Below are 25,855 nucleotides of genomic sequence, written 5' to 3'. Positions count from 1 at the left end.
ATTCTCCTCAGACATAATTTGAATTAATCTTCTGCCCGAAATATCATAGTGAAACTGGCAAAATATCAGGATGAAGAGGAAATTTTGAAAACAGCTAGAGATAAAGAGGCCCTAACATACAAAGGGAGACACATCAGGGTAGCAGAAGACCTATCTACTGAAACTTGGCAGGCCAGAAAATAATGGTAGCAAAAAATCTTCAATGTGACGAACAGGAAAATATGCAGCCAGGAATCTTTATCCAGCAAACCTGTCATTCAGAATAGAAAGAGAGATAAAGGTTTTCATAAATAAACAAAAATTGAATGAATTCATCGCTCCTAAACCACGCATACAAGAAACCTTAAAGGGGACTCTATGAGGGAAATGTTGCAAGGAACCCAAAGTACTAGAGACACTAGTACAAACATGAATCCTACATAGAATACAATGACTCTAAACCCATATTTTCCGATAATAACACTAAATGTAAATGGACTAAACGCTCCAATTGAAAGACATAGGGTATCAGAATGGATTTAACAAAATCAAGATCCATCTATTTGCTGTCTATAAGAGAGTCATTTTAGACCTGAAGACACCTTCACGTTGAATGTAAGGAGATGGAGAACTATCTATCATCTCCTGGAAGTGAAAAGAAAGCTGGAGTAGCCATACTTATATCAGAAAAAACTGGACTTTAAATTTAAGGCAGTAACAAGAGATGAGAAGGCCATTATATAATAATTACAGAATCTATCCATCAGGAAAAGCGAACAATATTAATTGCCTGCACACAGAATTTGAAGGACCCAAATATTTAAAACAATCACAAACAGAAATAAACTTATATATAAGAATGTGCTAATTACACGGGACTTTAATACTCCACATACTCCACTTAAAAGCAATGGATAGATCAAGTAGACAGAAAATCACTAAAGGAACATTGGATCTGAACAACACATAGGACCATATAGATTTGACTGATATATTTAGAACTCGAGGTTATGGAATTCACTTTTTTCTCGAGTGCACATGGTATATTCTGTAAGATAGATCACATACTGGATCATAAAGCAGCCCTCAATAAATATAAAAGAATTCAGATCATACCATGCACCCTTTCAGATCACAATGCTATGAAACTTGAAATCAATCACAGGAAGAAGCCTAGAAAACCTCCAAAAACATGGAGGTTAAAGAATACCCTACTGAAGAATGAATTGGCCATTAGAAAAGAAACCAAAAAATCCCGGGAAACAAATTAAAATGAAAATAAAACTACCCAAACTCTTTGGGATGCAACAAAAGCAGTCCTATGAGGAAAATACATTCCAATACAGGCCTATTTCAAGAAACTAGAAAGAGCACAAATACAAAATCTAGCAGCACACCTAAAGGAACTGGAAGCAGAGCAGCAAGAACACCCAAGACTCAGCAGAAGAAGAGAAATAATAAAGATCAGGGCAGAAATAAACAATATAGAATCTCAGAAAACAGATGAACAGACCAATGAATCCAAGAGTTGGTTTTTTGAAAAAATAAACAAAATTGACAAACCCCTAGCCAGGCTTCTCAAAAGAAAATAAAGAGCACCCAAATAGATAAAATCACAAATGAAAATGGATTTATCACAACCAATCCGTCAGAAATACAAACAATTATCAGGGAATACTATGAAAAATTATATGGCAACAAACTGAACAACCTAGAAGAAATGGACAAATTTCTAAACACACACTTGACCAAAATTCACATGGGAAGAGATAGAAAATCTGAACAGACCCATAACTAGTGAAGAAATTGAATCAGTGATAAAAAATGTCCCAACAAATAAGAGCCCTGGGCCAGATGGCTTTCCTGGGGAACTCTACCAGACATTTCTTTTTCTTTTTTTTTTTTGCTTAAAACTATTTTTATTCCACTTAATATCTATTTAATTTACTGTTTCTTTTTTTTAAATTTCATTTATTTTTTTTTACAAATAGTTTATTGTCAAATTAGTTTCCACATAACACCCAGTGCTCATCCCCACAAGTGGACTCCTCCATGCCCATCCCCCCTCCCCCCCCACATCCATCAGTCCTCGGTTTTTGTCAGCATTCAAGAGTCTCTCATGGTTTGCCTCTCTCCCTTTCCCCCACCATTTCCCCCCTTCTTCTCCCCCTTGGTCCTCCGTCAAGTTCCTCCTAATCCTCCTATACGTGCAAACATATGATATTTGTCCTTCTCTGTCTGACTTACTTCGCTCAGCATAACACCCTCAAGGTCCATCCATGTTGCTACACATGGCCAGATTTCATTGTTTCTCATTGCCATGTAGTATTCCATGGTACAGATAAACCACATCTTCTTGATCCATTTGTCTGTTGATGGTTACTTATGCTCTTTCCATGTTTTTGCTATTGTTGAGAGTGCTGCTATGAACATTGGGGTCCATGTGCTCCTATGCATCAGCATTTCTGTATCCCTTGGGTAAATTCCTAGCAGTGCTATTCCCTATGATCTACCAGACATTTCAATCAGAGTTAATCCCCATTCTTCTCAAGCCATTCTAAATAATAGAAATGGAAGGAAAACTTCCAGACTCATTCTACAAAGCCAGCATCACTTTGATCCCCAAGCCAGAGACCCAGCAAAAAAAGAAAACTACAGGCCAATGTCCCTGAAATATGGATGCAAAAATCCTCAACAAGATACTTGCAAATCGAATACAACAGCACATTAAAAGAATTATCCACCATGATCAAGTGGGATTCATTTCTGTGTTACAGGGCTGGTTCAATGTTAGGAAATCAATCATGTAATTAACAAAAGAAAATATAAGAACCATATCGTTTTGTTGATAGATGTAGAAAAAGCATTTGAAAAAATACAGCATCCTTTCTTAATAAAAATCCTCGAGAATGTTGGGATAGAAGGAACTTACTTAAATATCAGAAAAGCTATTTATGGAAAGCCCACAGCTAATATGATCCTCAGTGGGGAAAAACTGAGAGAGCTTTCCTCCTGAGATCAGGAACACGACAGGGATGTCCACTGTCACCACTGTTGTTTAACAGAGTGCTGGAAGACCTAGCATCAGCAATCTGACAACAAAAGGAAATAAAAGGCATCAGAATTGGCAAAGGTGAAATCACATTCACTTTTCGCAGATGACATGATACTCTACATGGAAAACCTGATAGATTCGTCAGAAGCCACTAGAACTGACTCATTAATTCAGCAAAGTTGCAGGGTATAAAATCAATGTACAGAAATCGCTTGCATTTTTATATGCCAATAATGAAGCAACAGAAAGAGAAATCAAGAAACTGATCCATTCACAACTGCACAGGATATAAGAATTTTAAATATTTTTGTGGCTAAATTCATTTTTATTATATTTTAAAATTTTTTTAATGTTTTATTTATTTCTGAGAGAGAGAGGGAGGGAGGGAGAGAGAGAGAGAGACAGAGAGAGAGAGACAGAGAGAGACAGAGAGAGACAGCATGAGCAGGGGAGGGTCAGAGAGAGAGGGAGACACAGAATCTGAAACAGGCTCCTGGCTCTGAGCTGGCTGTCAGCACAGAGCCTGACACGGGGCTCGAACCCACCAACCTTGAGATCATGACCTGAGCCAAAGTCAGACGCTTAACTGACTGAGCCCCCCAGGGGCCCCCATTTTTACGATTTTTAAAAAAATTTTAATTATAATTTTTTGTCAAATTGGCTTAAAAACAACACCGAGTGCTAATTGCATGAAGTGCCCCCCTCAATGCCTATCACCCATTTTCCCTGTACCCTATCCCCCATTGAACTTCAGTTTGTTTTCTGTATTTTAGCGCTTCTTGTGGTTTGCCTCCCTCCCTCTCTGTTTGTAACTAGTTTTTCCCCTTCCCTTCCCCCATGGTCTTCTGTTAAGTTTCTAAAGTTCCATATATGAGCGAAAACATATGATATCTGTCCTTTTATTACTGACCCATTTTATTCAGCATAATACCTTCCAGTCCCATCCACGTTCCTGCAAATGGCATGATTTCATTCTTTCTCACTTCCAAGTAGTATTCCATTGTAGATATAAACCACACCTTCTTTATCCATTCATCAGTTCATGGACACTTAGACTCTTTCCATGATTTGGCTATTGTTGAATGTGCTGCTATAAACATTGGGGTACATGTGCCCCTATGCATCAGCACTCCTTGGGTAAATTACAAGTAGTAGTATTGCAATCTCATAGAGTAGTTCTATTTTTAATTATTCGAAAAACCTCCACAGTGCTTTTCAGAGTGGCTGCACAGGTTTGCATTCCCACCAACAGTGCAAGGGGGTTCCCGTTTCTCCACATCCTTGCCAACATCTGTTGTTTCCTGAGCTATTCATTTTAGCCACTCTGACTGGTGTGAGGTGGTATCTCAGTGTGGCTTTGACTTGTATTTTCCTGATGATAAGTGATGTTGAGAATCTTTTCATGTGTCTGTTGGCCATCTGGATGTCTTCTTTGGAAAAGTTTCTATTTATGTCTTCTGCCCATCTGTTCACTGGATATTTTGTTTTTCAGGTGTTGAGTTTGGTAAGTTATTTATAGATTTTGGACACTAACCCTTTATCCAATATGTCATTTGCAAATATATTTTACCATACCATTAGTTTTGTTTATTGTTTCCTTTGCAATGCAAAAGCTTTTCATCTAGATGAAGTACCAATAGTTATTTTTTTAATTTTAATTTCCTTGCCTTTGGAGATGTGTCAAGCAAGAAATTGATGTGGCTGAGGATGAAGAGGGTGTTGCCTTCTTTCTCCTCTAGGATTTTGATGGTTTCCTGTGTCACATTTAACTTTTTCATCCATTTTGAGTTTGTTTTTGTGTGTGGTGTAAGAAAGTGGTCTAGTTTCATTCGTCTGCCTTTTGCTGTCCAGTTCTCCCAGCATCATTTGCTAAAGAGACTGTCTTTTTTCCATTAGATGCTTTCTTGTTTTGTCAAAGATTAGTGGACCCTACATCTGTGGATCCAATTCTGGGTTCTCTATTCTATTCCAATTGTCTATGTGTCATTTTTTTGTGCCAGTACCATACTGTCTTAATGATTACAGTTTTGTAGTGGAGGATAAAGTCTGGGGTTGTGATGCCTCCAATTTTGGTTTTCTTCACTATTACTTTGGCTATTCAGAGTCATTTGTGGTTCCATACAAATTTTAGAATTGTTTGCCCTATCTTTGAGAAGAATGCTGGTGCAATTTTGATTGGGATTACATTGAATGTGTAGATTGCTTTGGGTAGTATGGACATTTTAACAATATTTGTTCTTCCAATTCATAGCATGGAATATTTTTCCATTTCTTCATGGCTTTTTAATTTTATTCATAAGCTTTCTATAGGTTTCAGCATACATTTCTTGTACGTCTTTAGTTAGGTTCATTGTTAGTATTTTATAGTTCTTGAAGTTGTAAATGGGATCCTCTTCTTTTTTCTCTTTCTGTGGCCTCATTATTGGTGCATAAAAATTCAACCACTTTCTGTACATTGATTTTGTACCTTGTGACTTTGCTGAATTCATGTATCCATTCTGGCAGTCTTCTCATGGAATCTTTTGGGTTTTCCATATAGAGTATCATGTCATCTGCGAAAAGTGAAAGTTTCACTCCCTCTTTGTAAATTTTGATGCTTTTAATTTATTTTGTTGTCTGATTGCTGATGCTAATACTCCCAACACTATGTTAAACAATAGTGGTGAGAATGGACAACCCTGTCGTGTTCCTGGTCTCAGGGGGGAAGATCTGTTTTTTCCCATTGAGGATATTACCTGTGAGCTTTTCACATATGGTTTTTATGATGTTTAAGTATGTTCCTTCTATCTCAACTTTCCTGAGGTATTTTAATAAGAGAGGATACTGTGTTTTGTCAATGCTTTTTATGCATCTATGGACAAGATCATGTACTTTTTTATTTTTTTTTTTTAATTTATTTTTAAGTGTCAGAGAGTGAGCACTAGCAGAGTAGGGTCAGAAAGAGAGGGAGACACGGAATCCGAAGACAGGCTCCAGGCTCTGAGCTAGCTGTCAGCACAGAGCCCGACATGGGGCTCGAACCCACGAACCAAGAGATCATTACCTGAGCCGAAGTCGGACGCTTAACTGACTGAGCCACCCAGGAGCCCCAGGTCATATGGTTCTTAATCTTTCTTTTATTAATGTGATATATCACATTGAATGATTTGTGAATATTGAACCAGCCCTGCAGCACAGGAATGAATCCCACTTGATCATGGTGAATAATTTTTTTATATGTTGTTGAATCAGATTTGCTAGTATCTTGAGAATTTTGCATCCATGTTGATCAGAGATATTGGCCTTTAGTTCTCCTTTTTTTGTGAGGTCTCTGTCTCATTTGTGAATCAAGGAAATGCTGGTTTCATAGAATGAATCTGGAAGGTTTCCTTCCATTTGTATTTTTTGGAACAGCTTGAGAAAGATAGGTTTAAATTCTGCTTTAAATATCTGGAAGAATTCTCCTGGGATTCCATCTGGCCTAGTACTCTTATTTGTTGGGAAATTTTTGATAATTTATTCAATTTCTTCACTGGTTATGGGTCTGTTCAAATATTCTATTTCTTCCCATTTGAGTTTTGGTAGTGTGTTGGTGTCTAGGAATTTGTGCATTTCCTCCAGGTTGTCCAGTATTTGGAATGTAAATTTTCATAGTATTCTCTGAATATTGTTTGTATTTCTGAGGAATTGGTGGTGATAAATCCATTATCATTCGTTATTTTACTTATTTGGCTCCTCTTTCTTCTCTTTTTGAGAAGTCTGGCTAGAGGTTTTGTCGTAGACTCTAAGTCTAAAGTTCTCTCTTGGCCAGTAAAAGAGCAGATGCAGAATTAAAAGCAAGAGATGGCTAATGTCCAGGAAAAGACAGGAGCCCTGAATAAGGGTTCTTGCCTGTATTTATTATGATCAGAAGGCTTACAAACGTGGTGGGCATGCACAAAGAGACAATGAATCAGTGTACTTTAACTCATGGGCATGAGAGGAAGGGGGGTTTGAAGATATACAGTCTTTGTATTTGGGATCAACAAAAAACAAAATCCTGGTGCCAGGCAGATGTGCAGGTGGCTGTTAATGGCAGACATGAGGCACCATGTCTGTTTAACCTAGCTAGCCAATGGATAAAACAGATAGAGTAACCTCAAGGCTAACCAGACATCTTTCTTTTGTTAATCATCTCCACTCTAGGCAGCTTCACTTGCACTGCAGCAGTCTCTAGTCCTATTTACCTGTTTACGTAATTTGATCTTTCCTTCCTGTGAAAGCAGATTTCTGCTATAGTACTAAATTGGGGGGCACTTTCACATGAATGCCTAATCTTTTTAAAAAAATGTTTTATTTATTTCTGAGAGAGAGAGACAGAGTGAACAGGGGAAGGTCAGAGAGAGAGGAGATACAGAATCTGAAACAGGTTCCAGGCTCTGAGCTAGGTGTCAGCAGAGAGCCCGACACAGGGCTCAAAACCACGAACCATGAGATCATGACCTGAGACTAAGTCGGACGCTTAACCAACTGAGCCACCCAGGCGCCCCAATGAATGTCTAATCTTGTTCACTTCTTTACTTCTTATGACTTTGTATTGGGGGCCTTTGCCCCTCCCTACTTTATTCTGAGGGCCTTAGCCCCACTTCTCTATCCTTATAAGCCAAATCTTGTTTACCTGAACTCAGATGTGAGCATCCTATGGCTTTGTACTTCTTTATGCCTTATTAACCCATTGGTGCAAGCCTGGGGAATTCCTAAGCTTATTTCCCAAAAGGCTTATCAATTTTGTTTATTTTTTCAAAAAACCAGCTCAAAGTTTCATCGATCTGTTCTACTGTTTGTTTGTTTTGGATTCTATATAGTTTATTTCTACTCTGAATTTTATTATTTCTCTTCTTCTGCTAGCCTTGGGGTTTCTTTGTTGTTTTGCTTCTAAGTCCTTTATGTGTGCTGTCAGATTTTGTATTTGGAATTTTCTTCCAGAACTGCCTTTGTTGTATCCCAAGGTTTGGATTGTTGTGTTTTCATTTTCATTTGTTTCCATATATTTTTTTTAATTTTTTTAAATGTTTTATTTATTTCTAGGAGAGAGAGACAGCGTGAGCAGGGGAGGGTCAGAGAGAGAGGGAGTCACAGACTGAAACAGGCTCCAGGCTCCGAGCTGGCAGTCAGCACAGGGCCCGACGCGGGGCTCGAACCCACGGACCGCGAGATCATGACCTAAGCGAAAGTCGGACACTTAACCGACTAAGCCACCCAGGCGCCCCTGTTTCCATATATTTTTAAATTTCTTCCTGTGATAGGAGGAAAACATGGCAGAGAAGTAAGGGGATCTGTACTTCCTATGTCTCTCAAACAAAGGACTGAAGTTAAATGACTCTGAACCCCAAGAATATTGGAGGAAAGGATATGGAGTCTACTAAGAAGAAAACGGGAAATCCAGACAGACCCAGAGGTGCAATTGCAAACTGGGGAAGATAAAATGAAGGCACGGAGGGGAAGGATCCCCTTCTGCAGAGAGACAAATGGGATAGAAAGAGAGGCTGAGGAAGCATAAGTCTGTATCTGGACAATAGAAAACCCTCGGACCAAGATGGAGAGGGATCCCATCTTCCCAACTCTAACTGCACGGCTTTTGGAGACAGATCCCATCTCTAGCTGCAGGGCTTACTTTGGACTTGGGCTGGCTGCACTGTTTGCACACCTGGGGAAAAGGGGAGTCACATCCGGGTTTGGTGATAGGCCAGGGGTGCAGGCTGCAAAAGGAGAATCCGGTCTCCTGCCCTGAAGTGCTACAGCTAACAGAATTACATTTTGGGTAGCATCATTACCATGTATGGAGTGGGTAATGCAGCTAAGCGTGGTACATAGGAGATGGATGAGTGAGAAAACCCACCTCGTCTGTGCCCATGAAACAGTGAGGACAGATCCAAAGGAATTATTTGGGACATGCTGTCCATGAAGAAGGGACTGGGGGGTCGCCATTTTTCTCCCCACAAACACCAAGGCGGGGCCTCTGGGATCCACTGAAAGGCCCACAGTGTAGGCGGCACCTGCCTCCACCAAACCACAGCCCTCGCACACACACACTGAGGAGCTGCTTATAGTGGAGCTGAATAGATGCTATGAACCAGATAGCTCCCTTCTCCAGACAAGTACTGCAGCATTGCCTGTAGCAATTAACTCTTTGTCAATTCTTGTTATTTAGATATATTCTCCCTTCCTTTCCTCCTTCTTATGTCTTCCCTCCTGTAGACTCTTTACTCTGGTTATTGGCTTCATTTAACAGACATATTTAATGCATTCTCTTAATGCATGGTCTACACCTCCTTCTATACTTTCCTTTCTCTCTCTCTGGAATAATGACGATATAGTTTCTCTGGGTAACATTATCTTCATTTCTTTCTCCTCACCTCCTTCCTTATTCTCCTTTCTCTCTCTCTGGATTAAGCCTAGTCTTACTGCCTGGTCAATGTTCATTTTCTCTTCCTTCCCACCCCTGTCATTTATCTTTTTGTATACACTCTTCCATCAGCACCACCTCCACCCTACTCTTTACTTATAGCTGGTGTTTCCAGTTTTATGCTTTTATACTGTCTTTCGAGTTTTGTTTTGTTTATTTGTGTGTTTGTTTTATTTGTTTCTGCATTTGCATGTTTTTTGTTTCCTGTTTGTTTGTCTGTCTGTTTTCCTTTCCAGGGCTACTTCAAGGAACAAACCAAAGCACACATGGTGGAGAGTCTAAAACATCACTATGAGAAGGGAAATAAAATAACCAAAGTCACAACAACAGAGAGCAAGTAACACTCTCCAAAAAACTCCTCCTGAACGACCAGACCTTGGAAATGTATGAGCTCCATTTAATATAGCAATAATCAAGGATCAGAGCACATAAAAAGGTTTTAAAACTTACAAGGGACAGAAAGCTAGCCAAAAAGATTAAACAGAAGAATTCTCCTTGAAATAAATTCCAGGAAGAAGTGACAGCTAAAGAATTGCTCAAAACAGATATAGGTAACATAACTGAACAAGAATTTAGAAAAATAGTCATAAACTTAATCACTGGGCTTGAAAAAGGCATAGAAGACAGCACAGACTCCATTGCCACAGAGATCAAGTATCTTAAGTCATGATGAACTGAAAAGCGCTATACATGAGGTGCAAAATAATATGGAGGTGGGCACAGCGTGGATTGAAGAGGCAGAGTGGAGAATAGGTGAATTAGAATACAAAATTATGGAAAAAAGTGGAAGCCAATAAAAAGAGAGATAAATTGATCCAGGAGCACAAAAGGAGAATTCGAGAACTGAGTGATGTAATTAAATGAAACAATATCCGTATCATAGGAATTCCAGGAGAAGAAGAAGAAGAAAAAGAAGAAGAAGAAGAAGAAGAAGAAGAAGAAGAAGAAGAAGAAGAAGAAGAAGAAGGAGAAGAAGAAGAAGAGGAGGAGGAAAGAGGCTGAAGGAATACTTGAACAAATCATAGCTGAGAACTTCCCCAACTGGAGAAGGAAACAGACATTGAAATCCAAGAGGCACAGAGAACTCCCCTCAGACATAACTTGAATCAACCTTCTGCAGAACATATCATAGTGAAACTGGAAAAATACAAAGATAAAGAGAGAATTCTGAATTCAGCTAAGGATAAAGGGCCTGAAAGTACACGTGTAGACACATTCGGGTAGTAGCAGACCTATCTACTGAAACTTGGCAGTCCAGAAAGGAGTGTCGAGAAATTTTCAATGTGCTGAAGAGGAAAAATATGCAGCCAAGAATCCTTTATCCAGCAAGCCTGTCATTTAGAATAGAAGGAGAGATAAAGGTTTTCCCAAACAAACAAAAATGGAAGGAATTCATCACTAGTAAACCAGCCTGACAAGAGATCCCAAGGGGGACTCTGTGAGTGGAATGTTGGCAAAGACCACACACAAAGAATCAGAGACACTACTACAAGCATGAAACCTACAAAACACAATGACTCTAAATCCATATCGTTCAATAGTAACATTGAATGCAAATGGACTAAATAGTTGAATCAAAAGACATAGGGTATCAGAATGGATAAAAAGATGATGGGGCACCTGGGTAGCTCAGTCGGTTAAGCATCCGACTTCGGCTCAGGTCATGATCTCACGGTTCATGGGTTCGAGTCCCGCATAGGGTCTGTGCTGACAGCTATCTCAGAGCCTGGAGTCTGCTCCAGATTCTGTGTCTCCCTCTCTCTCTGACCATCCTCTGCTCACGCTGTCTCCTTCTCTTTCTCAGAAATAAATAAAGCATTAAAAATTAAAAAGAAAAGACAGGGACCCATCTATTTGCTGTCCATGAGAGATCCATTTTACACCTGAGGACACCTTCATATTGAATATGAGGGGATGGTGAACCATCTATCATGCTACTTGAAATCAAAAGAAATCTGGAGTAGCCATACTTATATCAGACAAATTAGACTTTAAATTAAAGGCGATAACAAGAGACGAAGAAGGGCATTATATAATAATTACATGGTCTATTCATCAAGAAGAGCTAACAATTATAAATTTTTATGCACCAAATTTGGGGGCACCCAAATATATAAAACAATCACAAACATAAGCAATCTTATTGGTAAGAATGAGGTAATTGCAGGGGACTTTAATATTCCACTTACAGCAATGGACAGATCATCTAGACAGAAAATTAATAAAGAAACAATGGTCCCAAATGATACACTGGACCAGATGAACTTGACAAATATACTTAGAACTTTTCATCTTAAAGGAGCAGAATACACATTCTTCTCTTGGAGTTCAAAGTCCTTTGGCTTCAACACTGCTTTGTTTGAGTGATGAGGGAATTACTTCTTTGCCATGTTGGTCCTTTCTCTTGAATTCATTTCTAACGTCAAGGTTCCAAGCAACTGGGAGAGTTCTCTGAAAATTTTAAGAAATGTAAATACTTATGTTCCCAACATAAAATCACCAAAATATATTAATCAATTAACTAAAAACATAAAGGATTTATTGATAATAATACAATAATAGTAGGGGACTTTAACAACTCACTTATATAAATGGATAGACCATTCAGACAGAAGATCATCAAGGAAAAAGTGGCTCTGAATGACACAATGGCCCAAAAGCACCTAACAGATATATGCAAAATATTCTATCCAAAATCTGAAAAATACACGTTCTTTTCAAGTGCAATTGAAACATTCACCAAAAAAAAAAAAATAAAAAAAAAAAAAGAAACATTCACCAAACTAGATCACATGATAGGCCACAAAACAAGTCTCAAAAAATTAAAAATGTTTGAAATAATATCATACATTTTTTCCAACTACAAACGAATGAACTTAGAAATCAATCACAAGAAAACATCTGGAAAGAATAGAAACACACAGAGGCTAAATAACATGCGAGTAAACAATGAATGGATCAACCAAGAAATCACAAGAAATAAAAAAAATACATGGAGACAAATGAAAATGAAGACACAAAATTCCAAAATCTTTGGGATGTGGCAAAATTTGTTCCAAGAGGGCAGATTATAGCAATACTGCCCTCTCTCAAGAATTTTAAAAAAAAAAACAAAACTCAAAAACCCCAACCTTACACCTATAAGATCTAGAAATAGAACAAACAAAGCCCACATCCAGTAGATGGAAAGAAATAATAAAGATCAGAGAAAAAATAAATGAAATAGAAACTAAAAGAAATGAATAAAGTGAAAATAAATAAAGTGAATAAATAAATAAAGTGAATAAATAAAGATCAATGAAACCAGGATCTGGTTCTTTAACAAATCACCAAATTTGATAAACTTTTTCCCAAACTCATCAAAAAAAAAGAGAGAGGACTCAAATAAATAAAACAATACATAAAGTAGGAGACATAATAACTGATACCATAGGAGTACAAAGGATTATAACTGAATATCATGAAAAATTATATGCTGACAAACTAGACAATCTAGAAGAAATGAAAAGATTCTTAGAAATATATAAGCTTCCAAAACTGAAGCAGGAAGAAATTGAAAATTTGAATAAATTGGTTACTAGCAATGAAATTAAATTAGTATTCAAAAAACTCCCAAGACACAAAAGCCCAGGACCGGATTGCTTCACATGGGAACTCTACCAAAAATTTAAAGAGGAGTTAATGACTACTCTTGAAGTAGTCCAAAAAATAAAAGATGAAGGAAAGCTTCCAAATTTATTCTATTAAGCCAGCATTACCCTTATTCGAAAACCAGATAAAAACTACAAACAAACAAAAAGAGAAATATTATAGGCCAATATATCTGATGAACTTAGATGCAAAAATCCTCAACAAAACATTAGTAAATAGAATCTAACAATACATTAAAATACATTCACCACAATCAAGCAGGATTTATTCCAGGAATGCAAGAGTAGTTCATTATTTGCAAATCAGTCAAGGTGATACACCACATAAACAAAGGAAGGATTAAAGTCATATAATTTTCACATATGCAAAAAGGCATTTCACAAAGTAAGGCATTTGTTCATGATAAAAGCTCTCTACAAAATAAGTTTAGAGGGAGCATACCTCAACATAGTAAAAACCATATATGAAAAATCCACAGCTGACAGCTGAGAGCTTTCCCTCTAAGATAAAAAACATGACAAGAATGTTCACTCTTACCACATTTATTCAACAACAATCAACTGGAAGTCTTAAGTTCAGTAATCAGACAAGAACAAGAACAAAAATAAAAGCATCTAAATAATCAAAGAAGATGTAAAATTTTCATTATTTGCTAAAAACATAATACTAGATAGATAGATAGATAGATGACCCTATAGACTCCACCAAAATAATTGCTAGAATAAATGAATTCAATAAAGTCACAGAAGACAAAATTAATATACAGAAATTGGTTACATTTCTACATCTTGATAATTAACTAGGAGAATTAAATATTAAGGAATAATCACTTTACTATTTAGCCCAAAATAATAAAATACTTAAGAATTAACTTAATAAGGTAGTAAAAGACCTGCACTCTGAAAACTATAAGTCACTGATAAAAGTAATTAAAGGTGATACAAATGAAAAGATATTCCATGGTCTTTGACTGGGAGAACAAATATTGTTAGGTTATTCATACTACCTAAGGAGATCTAAAGATTCAGTGCAAATCCTATCAAAATATCAATAATATTTTTCATAGAACTTGAACAAATAATTGTAAAATCTTTGTGGAAGCACAAACGACCGCAAAAAGCCAAAGCAATGTTGAGAAAGCACAAAGCTGGAGGTATCAATATCCCAGATTTCAAGGTATACTACAAAGCTGTAGTAATCAAAACAGTATGGTACTAGTACAAAAACATGCACATAGATCAATGGAACAGAATAGAAATCTCAGAAATAAGTGCATGTTTTTATGATCAATTAATCTATGACAAAGTAAGCAAGAACATCCAATGGGAAAAAGACAGTCTCTTCAACAAATGGTTTCAAGAAAACTTGACAACTACATGCAAAATAATGAAACTGGACCACTTTCTTATACTATATACAAAAATAAACTCGAAATGGATTAAAGACCTAAATTTGAGACCTGAAACAATACAAATCCTAGAAGAAAACTTAGGCAGCAATTTCTTTCACATTGGCTGCAGAAATATTTTTCTATATATGTCTACTTTAGTAAGGGTAACAAAACCAATATTAAATTATTAGAACTACACCAAAATAAAAAATTTTGCCAGTGAATGAAACCATCAACAAAATGAAAACGCGACCTACTAAATGGGAGAATATATTTACCAATGTTATATCCAATGTGGTGTTAATATCCAAAATATATAAAGAACATATACAACTCAACACCAAAAAACAAAATTTAAAAATGGGCAGAGTACTTGAATAGACATTTTTCTAAAGAATACATGTAGATAGACAATACACAGATGAAAAGATGCTCAATGTCACTAATCATCAGGGAAATGCAAATATAAACCACAATGATATATCATGTTATACCTGTCACAATGGCTAAAATTAAAAAAAAAAAAAACACAGAAGAAAGAACACAATAAGTGTTGGTGAGGATATGGAGAAATGGGAACCCTCGTGCACTTTTGGTGGGAATGCAAGCAGTTACAGGCTCTGTGAAAAACAGTGTGCAGTTTCCTCAAAAATTTTTAAATTGAATTACCATTTAATAATTCCACTATTGGGTATTTGCCCAAAACACCACAAGACCACCGACTCAAACAGTTATATGCTCCCTATGTTTATTGCAGCATTATTTGTAATAGCTAAGATATGGATACAATCAAAGTTTCCATTGATAGATGAATGGATAAAGGAGATATGGAATACACATAATAGAATATTACTCAGCCACAACAATGAATGGAATCTTGCCATTTGCAATAACATGTTTGGACATAGAGGGTATTATACTAAGAGAAATAAGTCATTCAGAAAAATTAAAATACCATGCAATCATGTGAAATTATATGTGGAACTCGGGAAATTAGATAAGAGGGAGAAGAAAGGGGGAAATAGTGGGGGAGAGGGAGAGAGGCAAACCATGAAAGACTCTTGAATACTGAGAACAAACTGAGGACTGATGGGTGGGGGGAGAGGGGGGAGATGGGCATGGAGGAGCGCACTTGTGGGGATGAGCACTGGGTGTTACATGGAAACCAACTTGACAATAAACTATTTGTAAATAAATAAATAAAGAAAACCAAATAACTTTGCATACTTTCTTTAAAATTTTCTTCTGTACAAATAAGAGGTTTTGAACCTCATAAAAGTAACACATGTTCATGGTAAAAAAAACTTTGGAAAGACTTTAAAGAAGAAAATTAAAATTGCCTATAATCCTAAAAAAAAGAATAGATAAAGAAAAAGAGACAAACGGAAACAGACTCTTCAATACAGCCAGCCAACTGGTGGTTTCAGATAGGAGGTGGGTGGGGAATGGGTGAAATAGATAAACAGCATTAAGAATACACTTATCTTGATGAGCACTGAGAAATGTATAGAATTGTTGAATCATTATATTACATACATGAAACTAATATAACACTGTTAATTATGCTTTAAAATATAATAATTGAAAGGTTATGACTTCGTATTACCATTTTGTGAATTGTTTTCTGGTGTTTCGTATTTCTATTGTGCCTTGGTTCTTGCGGTCTTCCCCCCCCCCATTTGAAAACTTTTGGTGTCATTATGTGTTTTTTAAAAATTTTTAATGTTTATTTACTTTTTGACAGAGAGATAGAGTGCAAGCAGGGGAGGGGCAGAGAGAGAGAGGGAGACAGAATCCAAAGCAGGCTCCAAGCTTTGAGTTCTCAGCACAGAGGCTGACATGGGGCTTGAACTCACAAACTGTGAGATCATGATCTGAGCTGAAGTCCGGACGCCCAGCTGGCTGAGCCACCCAGGCGCAATGGTGTCAGTATATTTTAATTTCTTTATCATCATATTTTGTGTATTTACTATAGATTTTTTTCCTTAGAGTTACCATAGGCTTACATAAAATACATTAAAATTATACCACCCTATTTTATTTATTTTTTTCTTTTATAGTTTATTGTCAAGTTGGTTTCCATATAACACCCATTGCTCATCCCAACAAGTGCCCTCCTCCATGCCCATTACCCATTTTCTCCTCTCCCCCACTCCCATCAACCTTCAATTTGTTCTCAGTACTTAAGGGTCTCTTATGGTTTGCCTCCCTCCCTCTCCTTAACTGTTTTTCCCCCTTCCCCTCTCCCATGGTCCTCTGTTAAGTTTCTTCTGTTCCACATATGAGTGAAAACATATGGTATCTGTCCTTCTCTGCCTGACTTATTTCACTCAGCATAACAGCCTCGAGTTCCATCCACGTTGTTACAAATGGCCAGATTTCATTCTTTCTCATTGCCATGTAGTATTCCATGGTATAGATAAACCACATATTCTTGATCCATTCACCAGTTGATGGACGTTTAGGCTCTTTCCATGATTTGGCTATTGTTGAGAGTGCTGCTATGAACATTGGGGTCCATGTGCCCCTATGCATCAGCAGTCCTATATTTCGTGTGTAAATTCCTAGCAGTGCTATTGCTGGGTCACAGGAGAGTTCTATTGTTAATTTTTTGAGGAACCGCCACACTTTTCCAGAGGGGCTATTCCAGTTTACATTCCCACCAACAGTGTAGGAGGGTGCCCGTTTCTCCACCTCCATCCTCGCCAGTATCTAGAGTCTTCTGATTTGCTCATTTTAGCAACTCTCACCGGCGTGAGGTAATATCGCAGTGTGGTTTTGATCTGCATTTCCCTGATGATGAGGGACGCTGAGCATCTTTTCATGTGTCTGTTGGCCATCTGGATGTCCTCTTTGGAGAAGTGTCTCTTCATATTTTCTGCCCATTTCTTCACTGCATTATTTGATTTTTGGGTGTGGCATTTGGTGAATTCCTTATATATTTTAGATATCCAATATGTCATTTGCAATTATCTTATACCACCCTATTTTAGATTGATAATAATTTAATTTTGATAGCACTCTTAAACTTTACACTTTTGCTTGCTTGCATATTTTAGGTTATTGATGTAAAGCTTACATATTTTTATATTATGTACCCAGTAACACATTGTTGTAGTTGTGGTTACTTTTACTGTTTGTTAACTTTCAAACTGGAATTATAAGTGAATTACATACCATGACTACTATATTATAGACTCTAACTGTGACTATATATTTACCATTACCATTAACTTTTTTCATGACCTTTTATGTTTTTATGATATTAATAAGCATTCTTTTAATTCCACTCAAAGAACTAACTTTAACATTTCTTTTAGGGCAGATCTAGTGGTGATTAGCTTCCTCAGCTCATGTTTGCTTAGGAACATATTTATTTCTTTTTCGTTCCTTGAGGACAGCTTTTCTGAGTATAGAATTTTCAATTGACTATCCCCCTGCTAATATTGAATATATTATTCCATTCTCTTCTGGCCTAAAACATTCCTGTTGAGAAATCTGCCTATAATCTTATAGAAATACCCTCTTACATAACTTTTCTCTCTTGCTTCTTTAAACTTTTTTCTTTGTCTATCATTTTTGAAAATTTAATTATAATGTTTCTCAGTGTATCCCTATTCCGGTGAAAACTATTTGGGATCTTTTGGGCATTAAAAATCTAGATGTCCAGGGGCGCCTGGGTGGCTTAGTCGGTTAAGCGTCCGACTTTCGCTTAGGTCATGATCTCGCGGTTCGTGGGTTCGAGCCCCGCGTCGGGCTCTGTGCTGACTGCCAGCTCAGAGCCTGGAGCCTGTTTCAGTCTGTGACTCCCTCTCTCTCTGACCCTCCCCTGCTCATGCTGTGTCTCTCTCTCCTAGAAATAAATAAAAAAACATTTAAAAAAATCTAGATGTCCATTTCTCTTCCCAGGTTTTTGGCAGTCTCCAACCATTATTGCTTTAAACATTCTTTCTGCCTCTTTCTCTCCCACCCCCCCTTCTGGAATTTCCATAATGCAGATATTGTTTCTTTTGATGGCATCCTATAAACACTAGACTTTCTTAACTCTTCTTTTTTTGTCTCTTTGCTCCTCTGACTGAATAATTTCAAATGTCCTGTTTTGTAAGTCAGTGATTCTTTCTTCTGCATGTTCCAGTTTGCTTTGAAGCTCTTTATTGAATTTTTCAGTTTTGTCATTTAATTTTTCAGCTCTAGGATTTATAATTTAATAATGTCTATTTCTTGCTGAACTTGTTTTGTTCATGTTTTATTAATATTATTTAGTTGTGTGTCTGTATTATTGCTGTCCACTAACCTTTAAGAGGTTTATTCTGATTATTTTTGTGACAGTTAATTTATTTTTAAAATATTTTTATGTTTTATTTATTTCTGAGAGAGACAGGGTGAGCAGGGGAGGATCAGAGAGAGAGGGAGATGCAGAATCCGAAACAGGTTCCAGGCCCTGAGCTGGCTGTCAGCACAGAGCCGGATGCGGGCTCGAACCCACGAACCATGAGATCATGACCTCAGCCGAAGTAGGACGCTTAACCGGCTGAGCCACCCAAGGGCCCCTTGTGACAGTTTATTAATCTCCATTTATTTATGTTATTAATTAGAGCTTCATTAGTTTCCTCTGGTGGTGTCAGGTTTTTATGCCAAGTATCCTTTTCAGACTGTTCCACTGCCTTTTTGCCACAGATGAGAAAAACTGCTGGTTTGGAGTACTACATATTTGCTTCAGGTAAGAACTTAGTCTGCCAAGATATGCAGTGGTTGTTGCAAATCCTTCCTTCCTTTTCCTCCCCTTTCCCCCAGATATATAGTGGTTAGGGCCCACACATTCTTCTATGATACCTGTGAGACAAGGCCAGAGTGGGACTCCCAAGAAGTGACCCACAATCCTAGGGAAGCTAAATATCTACCCCTGGGGATTTTTTCCCATTGGAGAAAATCTAGACTCCAAGGAGACTTCTCAGTGTGTTGCTGGGCCAGTTTGGGGGAAGGACAATACAGGTAGCATGTAGCCACTTCTCTTAATCTTCTAATGTGGACTCTCTTGGTCTTTGAGTGCAGGAAGTGCTTCAGCCTCACTCCATGTTCTACATTTTTTCAGTGGTGTCATTTTTATAAGTAGTTGTTAGTTGTTCTTGTGAGAATGAGTGAACTTGGGAACAATATATGTCAGTATCTTTGTGATGTCACTCCTTTATTTCCACAGTTTGAAGCCTCATAGAGAGGTATATTTCGTCTGCAATTCTGTAGTTTATTCATCTGGTAGACCAAACTACCAGGCTATTGTCAATATGCCGTATTCACTAAACATATGACAAACTGCATCCAGTGAAGCATTACCCAAACCTATGAAAAGGCCTTGTGTTCTGGCCACTAAGGAGAGTGACTACAATCTGCCTTCAATTCCGCTAAACTGGCAGTGAGATTGAACATATGCAACAGCACAGTGAACACCATCAGGTTTCATTTTATACATACCATCAGTGAACCAGACCCAGGTATTTAGTTGAAACTCTAAACCAGTCAAGACCTCATTTAGCCAGAAGTTTAATTTAGGTGACAGTGTGGTTAATAGAGTTTCTATGAGAAGTGTAATGCCCACTTTTTTCATGTAAAGACTGTATGCCACTAGGGTAAAGCCAGGTAACTTTTTAAATATATAATTTACCTTTAACAAACAAGGCATGTTGAACTTTTCCCACCGTTATAGGTGTTAAGTTGGAATTGGCCACAACAAAAAGGAAACATCAGGCTAAAGAGACAAGGACTCTATGGTTTAGGTGTTTGGTTTGGAAAAGACCTCAGTAGCAAACTAATAGCTGCTTTCCCTTTTTTCATTTCTTTTTTTATTTTTTAATATAGTTTATTGTCAAGTTGGTTTCCATATAACACCCAGTGCTCATCCCAACAAGTGCCCTCCTCCATGCCCATCACCCATTTTCTCCTCTCCTCCACTCCCATCAACCCTCAGCTTGTTCTCAGTATTTAAGAGTCTCTTATGGTTTGCCTCCTTCCCTCTCCTTAACAGTTTTTTCCCTTCCCCTCCCCCATGGTCCTCTGTTATGTTTCTCCTGTTCCACATATGAGTGAAAACATATGGTATCTGTCCTTCTCTGCCTGACTTATTTCACTCAGCATAACAGCCTCGAGTTCCATCCACGTTGCTACAAATGGTCAGATTTCATTCTTTCTCATTGCCATGTAGCATTCCATTGTATATATACACCACATCTTCTTGATCCATTTGTCAGTTGATGGACATTTAGGCTCTTTTCATGATTTGGCTATTGTTGAAAGTGTTGTTATGAACATTGGAGTAATGTGCCCCTATGCATCAGCACTACCGTATCCCTTGGGTAAATTCCTAGCAGTGCTATTGCTGGGTCACAGGGGAGTTCTGTTGTTAATCTTTTGAGGAACCTCCACACTGTTTTCCAGAGGGGCTGCACCAGTTTACATTCCCACCAACAGTATAGGTGCCTGTTTCTCCCCATCCTTGTCAGCAACTAGTCTCCTGATTTGTTCATTTTAGCCACTCTGACCAGCATGAGGTGATATCTCAGTGTGGGTTTGATTTTTATTTCCCTGATGATGAGTGATGCTGAATATCATTTTATGTGTCTGTTGTAATAGCTGCCTTTCAAAAGAGATCTAACACTCATGTCAACAAGAATTTGAATCCAAAATCCTAAGGCACACTTCCAGGCAGAGACTGCTTCCTTTTGCCAGAGACTCCAATTGTAAAATCATTAGTTTCAGAGACTTAGAGTTCAAAGTGGTCATTATTAATGTAGGGCCCTAAAGATTAAAAGAGTGAGATGGCTTGCTAGACACTTTCCATAGCAGAATGTTGTTTTGGGCCCTACTCAAATGTTAATTTGTGGATTAACTGATATAAGGGACAAAATAGAATTCCAAGCAATCCTGGGGTGTCTGGGTGGCTCAGTTGGTTAAGCATCCGATTATTGGTTTTGGCTCAGGTCAATGATCTCACAGTTTGTGAGATCGAGCCCCATGTCAGGCTCCGTGCTGTGGGACCTGCTTGGGATTCTCTCTCTCCCTCTCTGCCCCTCCCCTGCTCTCTCTCTCTCTCTTTTTCTCTCTCTCTCTGTTTTTCTCTTTCTCAAAAACAAATAAAAAATAAACATTAAAAAATAATTCCAAGGAATCCAAATCCAATATCCAAAGGATTCAGCTTGGTGCTAGGCCTCCTTTTCAGGGGTGAGAGACTGAAAAGATAACAATTTTTCTTTAACCACCTGAGGATTCAGTACTGTGATCCGCCTACACAGTCCCAAGCAGCATTCCTTGGCAAGCCGACTTCTGAATTTTTTGGAGGTTTTCAGAAACCTTTCTTTGAGCATGTGTAATAATATCACAATGAACACTTTTGAGACTGAACCTTCTGATTTTTACAATTTGTATGCCATGTATATATAAAAAAAATTGAAGTCAGAGTGTGCAAACACCAGCACTAAATTCTGACTTATCCAATTTTCACAAATGGCAATGAAGTTTAGGTAACCTTGAAGGAAAAATACAAAACATATCAGAGGCCTTGTCACATACATGCAAACAGATCTTTATTCTCAGGTGTCAGTAGTTTGGGAGGAAAATGCTGTCCATGTTTAAAACAGTGTACCATGTGCTATTAAGTGTGTGTAATGGATTCAGCTTGAGTCACATTGTCTGCAACTGTTGAAATTATAGGGTAACCAGGGCACCTGTGTGGCTTAGTCGGTTAAGCGCTTTCGCTTAGGTCATGATCTCGCGGTTTGTGGGTTCGGGCCCCGCGTCGGGCTCTGTGCTGACTGCCAGCTCAGAGCCTGGAGCCTGTTTCAGTCTGTGACTCTCTCTCTCTCTGACCCTCCCCTGTTCACGCTGTCTCTCTCTCTCTCCTAGAAATAAATAAAAATATTTTTAAAAAAGAAATTAAAGGGTAACCAATTGAATTTATTTATTTAACAGTTATCCACTATAAGCCTTTAGCTCTTCCTAAGACTTTTACACTGGAAAAAAAAGAGACTTTTACACTAGACATACATGGCTCTTCTATACAAATCTTGGCTCTCTTACAGCTTATACTTCCATTAAGTATTTAATCAGGGTTGTGATTTTCTTATTTCCTTCTGAGTTTCTATACTGTTTGTGTTAAACTATTCATGATGAGGCAGAAAGGCTGCTTGGAGAGCTATTTAAGTTTTCCACTAACACTTCTCTACATGTGACTGAATGTCATCTAGCACTTACGGGACATGGACATACAAACATCTGTTTTTGCTATAGATTTATATGTAGAGATCATACCAAGATTGCACAGAATTAGCCCCAAAGGTTTCATTCACAAGGTTATATTTGAGTTTTCTTTATTCTGAACATGGCCAAAACCTATAACTTGATTCTGGATGCTGTTTCATTCCATGGGTCCTGTAGAATAGGTGACTTGGGTTTCTATATTCAAGAGAGCTATACAAGTTTGATTCTCTTCTCTCATCAATATTTCTCAGCCTATTCAGATGGATCAATATAGCTTTTGATTCTCACTGGAGACAGAGAGGGCTCAGCCTCCTCTCTAATTATTTTTTCCCTTACTGTAGCTGCTGCTTATTTAAAGCAGAGGGAGAGTTAAGAGGGCATGGAGGGAGAGAATGGCTCTATAACCATTAGAAAGACTGTATTTACTTCCAATTCTGTGTGGCATAGTGGCTGCTTGTGTCTCATGCAAGAAAACTTCCCATGTTTTTGGATGACTCCATGTTCTATGTCAGGTGGCAAAACCTGAATTGCTAATGTCATCTAGTCATCTATTTTAGTCTTTGATAATGTTTTGACTCAGCAACCACAATCACATTCACTTTCAGCAACATTGTGGGTATGTGCCCTCAGGCTGACTTGACTCACACAGCAGTAAACTTATTTGAGAAATTCACCATGCCTTAGGGTCTCTGCTCGCTCATTAGGAAGATTGTATCTCTTATGTTCTCACATATTTGCAAAATAAAATGGGGAATTTTGCAGAGGAGATGTGACTGATGACCAAGAATTCATCTACATTTCTTTGGTTCAGTTTCTCATTCTTACTGGTTAATGTCATTAGTAAAATCTTGGGTAGTAAGAGCCTGAGTACTATTCAAAGACTCATTTATGGTATACACAAAATTTGTCTTAGAAAATTTTTTCAAGAGGGTCAAAATTCCCTTATGTAGACAGTAACTACTATGAGAGCCAACCAACCAAATAGAAAGTAACTGATAAATAAATGATAATTTGCTATTATCTCCAAATGTATTGAAGGTTTGTATGATCATACAAAGAAGGATGGGATAAGCATAATATTGCCCACTTGTTTACATTCTTCAGTTTTAATCATTATTTGCCCATCTCCCTCATCTTTGAAGCCAACTGGCACAGGTTCTAAGGATTCTCCAGTTTCTGCTTATGATTCTTGTGATTTCCTTCATTTAACTCAGTGTTACTATGTGTAGGGTAACTTTTATCTAAAAGAAGACAAAAAATTCTGCTTACCCAGAAGTTCCAAAACTTCTGCTTACTATTTGTTACTTATGCTTACTATTTGTTACAATGAAGTGGCCTGAGGTTAATGTACAGATTGAGGAGCAAGTTGCCTCACCAAGGTTTTAATTAGCAAGAAACAATGCATAGTTCAGACTCTGACTTTGATTCTACTTCCTGGTACTAATCCTTCAACCAATTTCTCAATTTGTCCTCATTAACCATTAACTTTTCACATTAAGAATGATAGCCAGAAGATCAGCAATTTTACTCTAAATTCCTGAGACTCATATACCACAGGATGATGGGAAATGGGCACTTGATGTATATGTACATGGTAGATTGCATTAGAGGAAAGGAAATCAGTTTAATTCACCTAATATTTTATAATGAACAGTAAACATGCCTTTTTTTTCCTCTGGAAAGAGACATTAATGTTTATTATATTTCAGTTAAGCATTCCTGCCCATTGCTACACAGAGAAATACTGTCCCATCTTACAAATATGTTTGTTAGTCACATCTCTTTCAAAGGAAAGTGACAAACAAAACATTTAATCCTTGCTTGCAAAATGTACAGAAACAATTGTTTTCCAACAAAGTAAAAGAGTACTCTAACCGTGCCATCTTCAAACATACTAGATAATGGCAAAAGTAACTCTAAATGAAGTCCCAGTAACATGGTATAGGATCTCCCACTTGTTTATCTGGTTGCCACCTATATTTTTTAAACTGCATACATACTGATAAACTGATACATGTGAAATTGAGTGTCATTTTAATTTACATTTCACTGATTACTAGGAAGACATAGAAATTCAAGTAGTTACTAAGCATTTATATATGCCCGATACATTTTAAGCATTTGAACTACATCAGTGAACAAAAAAGGAAGGAAAATCATACATTACAGAGCTTATATTCTGAAAGGGGGAAAACATATTAACTAAATAAATTATAGAGTATTTTAGGAGGACATATGCTATAAAGAAGAAAAAAATAATGGGAAGCAGGTTAAAATAATACATGTTTATTGCCCATGTGATCTGCTATTTTGTGAAATGCCTATTAATATTCTTTCCCAAGTTCTCCATGGCTATTTGCTTCCTTCTAAATGTATATATATTTTATTCATTCATTTTAACTATCAAAACCTGTACCCTCATTTTACCCCAAGTTGTATAGCATGATGCTGTACACTGGAAAAATTCATGTCTTTATAGAATGAAATTTTTGAAATTTTTCATATTTGTGAATTTAATGACTTAAACTTCCCCCCATTTTCATGGGGAAAAAAAAAGCTTCTGTTACATTTCATTCTAAAAATGTTATAAATTCCAAATTTAAGTATTAATGATTTTCCATTTGAAATTTGAATATAATGTGTAAAAAAGGGATTTAAATTTATTAATTGTCAAATGGAAAGCAGATTAATTTTGCAACATTTATTGAATAAAATGCTTACATCAGGGGCACCGGAGTGGTAAGCATCCAACTTTGGCACAGGTCATGATCTCACAGTCCGAGGGTTTGAGCCCCATGTCAGGCTCTGTGCTGACAACTCAGAGCTTGGAGCCTGCTTCAGATTCTGTGTCTCCCAGTCTCTCTGCACCCCCACCACCACTCACTTTGTCACTGTCTCTCAAAATAAAATGAAGACCAAAAATTTTTAAAAATAAATGCTTACATCATTCACCTGATAGGTCAACGCTATTCTCATTCAAGTTTTCTTAGGAAAATTTATTCCTATATCTCTATTCTGTTTCCCTGATGCATAAGACCTACATTTCTTCATCCTGCAAGTCAAAACAAACTACTCCCCAAAGCGCAAGAGTGCTCCTGTTAAAAGATGA

Source organism: Hyaena hyaena, unplaced genomic scaffold (assembly GCF_003009895.1).
Source record: "Hyaena hyaena isolate Hyena2069 unplaced genomic scaffold, ASM300989v1 scaffold_1217, whole genome shotgun sequence".
NCBI classification, from domain to species: Eukaryota; Metazoa; Chordata; class Mammalia; order Carnivora; family Hyaenidae; genus Hyaena; species Hyaena hyaena.
Note: the sequence above shows the minus strand (reverse complement) of the source record.